Source organism: Anser cygnoides, chromosome 2 (genome assembly GCF_040182565.1).
Source record: "Anser cygnoides isolate HZ-2024a breed goose chromosome 2, Taihu_goose_T2T_genome, whole genome shotgun sequence".
Taxonomy (NCBI): Eukaryota; Metazoa; Chordata; class Aves; order Anseriformes; family Anatidae; genus Anser; species Anser cygnoides.
In genome coordinates, this window is record NC_089874.1 from 157571758 (window position 1) to 157580193 (window position 8436).

The 8436-nt window shown below is 35.9% G+C and overlaps 1 long non-coding RNA gene across 1 annotated transcript; it reads left to right on the top strand.

Annotated features, from left to right (window-relative positions):
- Positions 1-602: 602 nt before the first annotated feature.
- Positions 603-4866, top strand: LOC125180214 (uncharacterized). Its single transcript, XR_007158577.2, has 3 exons — positions 603-1532; positions 1920-2060; positions 3789-4866. It is a non-coding gene; the product is annotated as an uncharacterized lncRNA (long non-coding RNA).
- The last annotated feature ends 3570 nt before the right edge of the window (positions 4867-8436 follow it).

Consider the following 8436-nt stretch of genomic DNA (forward strand, 5'->3'; position numbering starts at 1 on the left):
CTGCTCCACCAGGGGCCTCTCCACAGGCCGCAGGGGAACTGCTGCTGCGTGCCTGGAGCACCTCCTGCCCTCCTGCTGCACTCACCTTGGGGGCTGCCAGGCTGCTTCTCTCACTCCTTTCTCCCAGCTGCTGTTGCACAGCAGATTTTTTTCTCCTTCTTAAATCTGATTTCACAGAGGCACAACCAGCGTTGCTCAGGAGCTCAGCTCTGTCCAGGTCCTTTTCAGAGCCAGCTGGAGCTGACTCTTCTCTGCCTTGGGACAGCTTCTGGGTTCTTCTCACAGTGCTGTGACATTATACAGCAGTCAGTTTGCTAGCATAAAGATATCTTCATATCTCTGGCCTTTGTTTTGCTTCTGCTTGAAATCACTGCCTTTTTGTTAAAGAACTTCCACAGTGGACTGCTAGAGATTTCCTATTTTCTGATGCGTCACCCAATTTCCAGCAGTTGCAGGAAAGTGAAAATCACAACAGAAAAAAAGATGGGAGATGCATTGTCCAATTCTGTACTCCTCTGTGCTCTAGCGATAAGTCCTGTTCTCTTTGGTTCCCAGATCTTTGCTTGATTTGATAGTTCTACACTACAGCTGCCTTTGAATTGTTACCCTTACTTCCTGTGATGTTTGTCTTAATTTATTTGAATCTATAATGTGACCGTCAGTCACAGTAAATAATTAAGCCCTGGATTTAGCTGCAGTCATCTGCAGTGCAGATGCTGGGTCCAGGTTCCCATTAGAGCTCCAGAGGTGTATCCAGTCTGAGTAGCATATCCATGCCTACTTCTGACTCCTGAAAAGAAGATGCCTCACAAAACTTTAAGAGATTTTAACATTTCTTGTAAGAGCACACCCAGCACCCCTTCTAGTTGCAGAGGGAAAGGGACAGTGCTCATACAGCTGCCCCAGCTACTGCCTTCCTGGACATCTGTCATATGAGGGGTCAGCACCTAGGCCTGTTAAAAATAAAAATAAAAATAAAAATGAGGGGTATGGTGGTGGGAAATGGCCTTCAGTCTAGGGGATTTGAAGACTGAGATGAAAAATCTAAGTACAAACTTAACCTAAAGAAGTAGGCATCTGGGACATGTGGTCCTTAATGTTTTGGATTTTGAAGCCAAAGTATCTAAGAGTGAAATAACTGTCAGCACAAATTCTTTTGCTTGATCTACAGTTTTTAGATCTGTACGTGTCTCTTGTGTTTATCTCCAGGATTCATGCTTTTAAACATTTTATTTGTTATTTCCATGACGGCTTTTCAGAGTCCCATTAAATTACAAAAAGCTGGGAATAAACATAATGAAATGAAAATAAGGGCGTTAAGTGAAAGAAGAAACCAAGGTTTATTTAACATGCAAGGGTGAAAAGAAAAAAAAAAAAGGCAGCTTTTGTAATAAAGCATTTTTTAGCATGTGGTTACAAAGTGGGAATGTCAGCGTCAAAAAGAATGATCACTAATCTGAATCTTGTTTTTCCCCCCCAGGAATCTAGTTACAGAATTTTTCTTTTTTTTCTCTTGGGTTGTCCAAATAAGGGTAAGTCATCCATAAAGTCTCATATATAATTCATGCAAAGACTTAGTGCACTGTGTATTTGCCCTGCTTCAGTAAAATCATGTTATTATAATTTGACTTTAGATATAGAATACTTATTTATTTAATATTTTAATTAGAGTCATAACTATTTCTGGTATTCACAATAGTCAATATCAACAGTATGGCTGGAAGTCTTTTTATAAATATCTTCTTTTCCTTGCCATGCCCTGAATTAAAGTGAAAGAGCATATGAAGAGAAAGCATGTATATCCTGTTTTAGAAGACATAATAAAATAAAACAGAATTAAAATGAAAAGAAGAGTTCCCAGATATTAATGAGAATTTCTGGAAATATAATTTACTTTTATGATCTCGATTGCATTCTAGGTAAATAGATAAATAATAGCTCTACTGAAAACATTGCAATTTTACTAGCATGAATGCATTGGAAGTCTGAGAAAAAGCAGATTCGGTGAATCTGTCAAAGGTATATGGAAGGCTTTTCAATACTGATCGAAAGCAGAATAGGTAAGTTTATTATTTTTTCTTTTTCTAATATTAATTATGAACACATGTATATCTTTACTGAAGGTAAGAGGTACCTATAATTATCTCTTACATAACACTGGCAGAATATCATAGCAGAAATTTATTGTTTGAGTTACTCGTTATGTGAAAGGTAATGTTCAGGCTACTCAAATGAACAGTAGGAATCTTCTAGTTTTTGTCATTCAGACAAAACAGAAAATATCCTCTTATAAAGTTTCAGAGCCTGGGACAACTTTCTGATAGTAGCCAGCTAAGGTCCTAAGTATTCAGAGCATCCTCCTCCTTGTAAGGGTATTCAAATCAAACCTTTCACTAAGAGTATCTTAATCAACACACTCAAGGCTATCCTAAGGCTTTCCTGTGTTCAAATTAATGATTGCTTACTTTATATTAATCATCTGTTGACTAAAATATATTAGCAGTCCTTGAAAATAGCCCCAGCAAGCTCCACGTGATCAGCAGCTTGACCACTCATGCCTGTGGATAAGGCTTCCCACTGAGTACAAAAATCATGGAAGAATGCCAGTCAAAGGAGGGTGACTTGTAGGAAAAGCCATTCATACCATTTCTTCATCAACTGAATAGGCTATAGATTGGCATTGACGGCATTTCTTCTTGCAGATGGTAGCTTCAAATTTTTTTTCCAGACCCTCCCCCCCCAGGAAGAAATCAGAGGCAGATTTTCTATTCTCAGGACAACTGGTTTTCAGAACATAGCTATTGAAAAAGAGGGAATGTTGTTCCTGTTTGCTAGCATCTTAGGAGAAGTAGGTGGTACTCCATTTACCACAGAAACAAAATCCATAGGCATTCGCAATACATTTTGATTCAGTTAAGCACCATAAGTGAAACAGACAAAGGGGTGACAGTTTAAGGTTACAATGTCACTGCATATTAATAACGTGACAGGTCATGTCATGAGTTAGGCTAAATCCATTGTAGATCAGTGTCTTAACTTCTGACAGTGGGGGGTTATATATGGCTAGGGACTGAATATAGGAAATCAGCAAAGGAAAGAAAAACAAAACAAACAACAGCAACAACAACAAAAAACAAACAAACAAAAAACAGTGATGCTCATCTCCAGATGTTTGGTATATTTTGTACTTATGGAGCCAGAACACATATTCATTGTTTTATGCTTAATACACCTTTGTGGAGTTTTCCTTCTTGAATTTAATCATGTTTTTGGCCTCTACAGAGTCTTACAATGAGAATGAGTTCCACAGTTTAAATATTTGCTGTTTGGAAGATTTCTTGGCATGTTCACAGTTCAGCTTGATATTCTTATAGTCACACTATACTGCATATACTTTTTCCATGAAATTCATGGTTTTCATTTGCCTCTTCTGAACTGAAGTCTATAAAAATCCTTAAACAGTAGCTATTCTGTATAGCTGAGGGTTGCTGGAGTAATTTTATTGCTTGTTTGTTTCCCTCTTTCTTGTACCTTTTCTTTTGACATCATCCCTTTTGAGAGCGGTGAATATCAGCATCACACAATATGAATGCAACATTTCTTTTCTTATTAAAAAAAAGAAAAATATTTTTTTCTGTATTCCTTTCTAAAAAGGGTCACACATCCTATTTGTTATTTTTAATGAGCATTGGCAAAACTGGAAATCTTAAAGTGACAAGGAAATCAAATTAGGTACACAATTGCTTGAATTTTTAAATTTAACAATTAATTTCATGATTTATTTCTAGGTGCTAGAATATTTTGCTTGTCTGAGTCTTTCACACCAGATGAAAAAGCCAAGACCTGTATGGTTAAAGAAAAACACCAGTGTCTTCTGCTTTACAAATGCAAACTGACACTTTAAGGATCATTTAAGATTGAAAACGTATGCCAAGTAATGAAAAAGTTTTATATGGATAATAAAGGGTACCCGAACTTCCTAGAAATAGAATTTCACTCCTATTAAAACTCAGTGAAGCCAAAGAAGTATCTCAGAAAATTGACTGAATAAAAGACAAAGTGATAATCCACATTTTAAATCTTCTCTGAGAACATTTCACCACAAAGACAAAGACAATGTAAGTTCCAAGCTGAGGAGAATTACGATGCTGTAGCATTTGTCAGTGCAGATCACTCCCCAGGAACTGGAAGTATTAACAAGGCAGCATATGACAGTTTGGGGCTAATGAAAGGTTGACAATGATAGGATTATAAAACTGAGGAAGGATCTTGCTCTCTGCCCTCTTCCTCAGTATTCTGCAACTTCTCAAAGTCATTGTCTACAAAAAGGCAGTTTCAGAAAGAGTAGTGTCCCATTTCAGATGGAAACACCACAAGAACTACAATATATGTCATTTAGATTCAGTAGTAAACCTCTGGCAAGGGATCTGGTTAACATTTTCTTACAATGATTAAAAAGAGACGCTGAAATGTTATTTTACTTTAAGACAATGACAGCTTCCCCTGTTAATTAGAAAATAGCTTACACTCAGGGAGAAGAGATACAAGCTAACATTGGTCTACAAAAATAATAGTACTTAATGCTGCATTTAAGATACTTGATATTCATTAATTTGCTTGCTGTAAGACCATTCATTGATTTTTCTTCTCCTTATGATATTTTCATTGTTTTTTTTTACAAGACTTTGTTAGGATTATTCATATTTACTCATTTATAAACTGCTAGTGTTATGCATGGAGCAACAGATTAGACTAACCTTAAAGAAAATTAATTACCATCTATACATTCTTTTTCAATTATCTGTGACACACTGAATTACAAACCATGACAAAGTGTAGAAATAACGTACATGTTGTACTGAAATTTGTCAGATTATTTTTTGTTTTGTTGCTCTTTCTTTATATATATTTATATGTATATATATATATCTTCAATTAAAAGTAAAATTTTAAATAAAAACCTCTATGCTTTTAGTTATTTTAGTTATTTTTAATTATGTTCTGCTATCCATGGCAGAAAACAGTTATGATTAAACTAGTAATGTCCATAATTTAAACAGCATTAAGAAATGCAGTTTTTAAGATACTTTTTTTTTTCTTGCTGTTTCCTAAGAACAGGATTGCTGAACTCTTACTGAGGATATTTAAGGCATTTTACCTTTGTCCTCTCAGCAAAATACTAAACGTGGCACATCACCTCACAACTGCCCATTTGCAGCTATTGCTTCATCATGAATGCAGGAAACGTCACATATTTCAGATTCGGGCAAAAGTGAATCATTGTGTGGGCTGTTGTAAGTCTGAGGGAGCCCTACTCCATTCTGCAACTTGTTAGCAACTCCACAGAAAATGTGCTTGAGTTTCTTCTGTTTGAACTACCTTTTTCCACCCTTCAATGGAAAAGTAGCTATTGAATCAGCAGGCAAAATCAATTCCACAAAACACATAAGCCTATGTGTAGGGGGATCCTGTGAGTTAAAAGGTGTTTCACTTCTCCAGTATAACTTGGGAGGAGGATGTGGATGGCTCACAATTAGACAACAATTTGTGGTTCACTGGAAAAGAACACGTTCCTCTCATGTTGATTTAGAAAATCTTAGAGGCAAACCTTTCTGTCATTTATACAGGAACTTGCCTTCAAAGGATACAGAATGCCTATGTTAAGCTAGAGTTACCTGAAAAACACACTTCACAAGCAGATAAACATAGGTGATAAATTTCATAACTAAATCATGTCTAAATGATTTCAATCAAGGCATAAGTCAAACCTAAGTTGCAAATGTACCCTAAAAAATTTACTCCATGAATTTTCCTATTCTTTCTAAAGACTTTCAGTCTTTCAGTTCTTCCAAAGATACCTTTCCGTAAATTCCTCTAGCAATGACACCAAAAATATGTCACTATGAGTAAGACAGAATGTCTGCAGGAGCATAGAATGGGAATAACTTGCCTCACACATATATGGTTGGGTCCCTACCAACCCTGTATTCCTACTGTAGGTGAAATAGAGCAAGGCAATGAAGCTATTTAGAGAACTTCTGCTTCCTTTTTTTTTTTTTTCCTTCCCTTTGCATTCAATACTTCTTGCAAATCCTAATTGGTTATCCCATTCACACACAGAAAAATCACCTTGAGGATGCTTTTAACACTCAGGGTTAAGTCTGCAGATTGTCAGCAAATTTGCAAACTTGCCAGTCGTTCATTTCTCAGGACTGTAGAACTCCTCTCCTGCTATGGTCCTGCAGATATCATTCTGATAATGATCCTTTAGAGTCATCAAAGGCTGGAGCTGAATCACTTGACTCGTCTCATAACAGAACAAAAACAGTCAAAGGAATCTTGTGAAATGACTTTCCAGAAAAAAAGAGATAAGATTCATATTTTCTACATTTGGACATCTACTTCAATGTAGATGTCTGTATCTGAAGTAGTTAGTTGTATCCTTTATTACCATCAGTAGAAAAATAGACATTTTTAGGATGAGATCCCCGTTTCCTAAAGCAGATGTTTCTAACACAGGTTACTTGGATAGCTATCTGGAAATGCCCATTTATCTCCATTAACTAGTTAAAAAAATAAAAAATAAAAAAAAAAGTTTTGACAGCTAGGTAATATATAGAGGTCCAAAGTCAGGCAAGGTAAGTCTCATCTATGAAATATAACTATGACATACTTAATGACAGAGCTGTGTTGTACTGCCACTTGAGAAGATAGGCTTTGTCTCAGCACATTTAACATGTTTATGTTAGCATGCATTCTTGAAAGGTGATACAATTAATTGTATAGACTCTAAACTGCAGAATTCAAAGTGTTTACAAATCCAGCGTGGCCTGTTCATGAATTGTATTTATCTGAAGCTCCAAGAATGCTAAAACATTTCACAGCATAAAAATACAAACTAGCATACAGTTTAAGAAATGAAAGCATTTTTTAGCTTAGGTACTGTATTATATTTGTCTGGTTTTGGTGCATACTTTTTTTTTTTTTTGTGACTATCAAGACGAGATTTATTAGGAACAAGTCCACAGATTTGAAAAGCTTAATGCATTTTAGCACATACTATTACACTGTGCCAAAATGTGCATCCAATTCATATTATCTATAGTGCACTTGTTACTATTCTATTTCATAAATTTCAGTAATGTAGTCAAAGAGCAGAGAAAATTTCATGTAACTGACAACAAAAACACAACACAAACAGTAAATACTTTAATGTGCAAATTAGGATGAAAATGATCTGGCTAAATTACTCTTGTATTCTAATCATTTACTGAAAGAAAATGAGACAGGTTCACATACAATTTACCAAAGAGTTGGAATGAAATTAGAGATAATATTAATAATGAGGAGTTCAATTAATTTTAGTCCTTTTAAATATTTCATAAACTGAGATGCCAAAAGGTTAAACTGAGCTGTAGAACGTTATTATGTCAATTCATTTTTAATTAAGTAGTAACCATGAACAAGAAGACAAAAATCTTCGCGCACAGGGTTCTGTACAAAAACATATATATTGTAAAGATTGTCTCTATTTTGTGTATGTCATGCAATGAATGAGTTGTCCATCTCTCTCTAGTGGCACTGTGCTTTCTGGTAATGTTAGTTATCAGCTCATTTCTTACTATAGTGTTCTGTATTCTTGGGCAAATAAAAAAGTAATTAAGTGCTGGAGAGTTAAAATTAAAAGTAGCAGTGTTTCCCTTGTATCAATAGCTTCTTATCAGAGAAAATGGTATCCTGCCAAAAACATAACATTCAAAATATATGTTCAAAATTTAAGTTCTGAATTAACTGGATGAGAATTACAAAACAAATACAACATTAACTTATCTGTCTTGGTCTGAATTCAGAGGATTTTTTTTCCTTTTCGGGGACGAGATAGTGTTAGTACAGTAAAACCAAGTTCTGAGGCCTCTGAAAAGCTCGTGCATCTTTACTCAAAATCAATGAATTAAAGTTCTGATATCCATATGAGGAAATAAAGAATATATGGAACAAGTAATTGTTTAAATCATGAAGGTTACTTTAGTGAAGAATGATAGTGACACAGATTGACATTCACATACCTCCAAGATTAAGACGGCTAGAAAAGAAGAGCTGGAATTGTCAGGATGGTCATGCTCAAAGAGTTGTGGTAAACTGATCGATGTCCAGGCAGTGACCCACTGGTGTTCCCCAGGGGTTGATATTGGGAAGACACCGTTTAACATCTTAGTGACATGGACAGTGTGATTGAGTGCACTCTTAACAAGTTTGACAATGACACCAGGCAGTGTGCTGCAGTTGACAGGCTGCAGGGAACAGATGCCATCCAGAGGGACCTTGACACCTTTGAGAGGTGGGCCTGTGCAAACATCATGAAGTTCAACAAGGCCAAGTGCAGTATTGTACACCTGAGGTGCACAAATACAGGCTGGGTGGAGAATGGATTGAGAG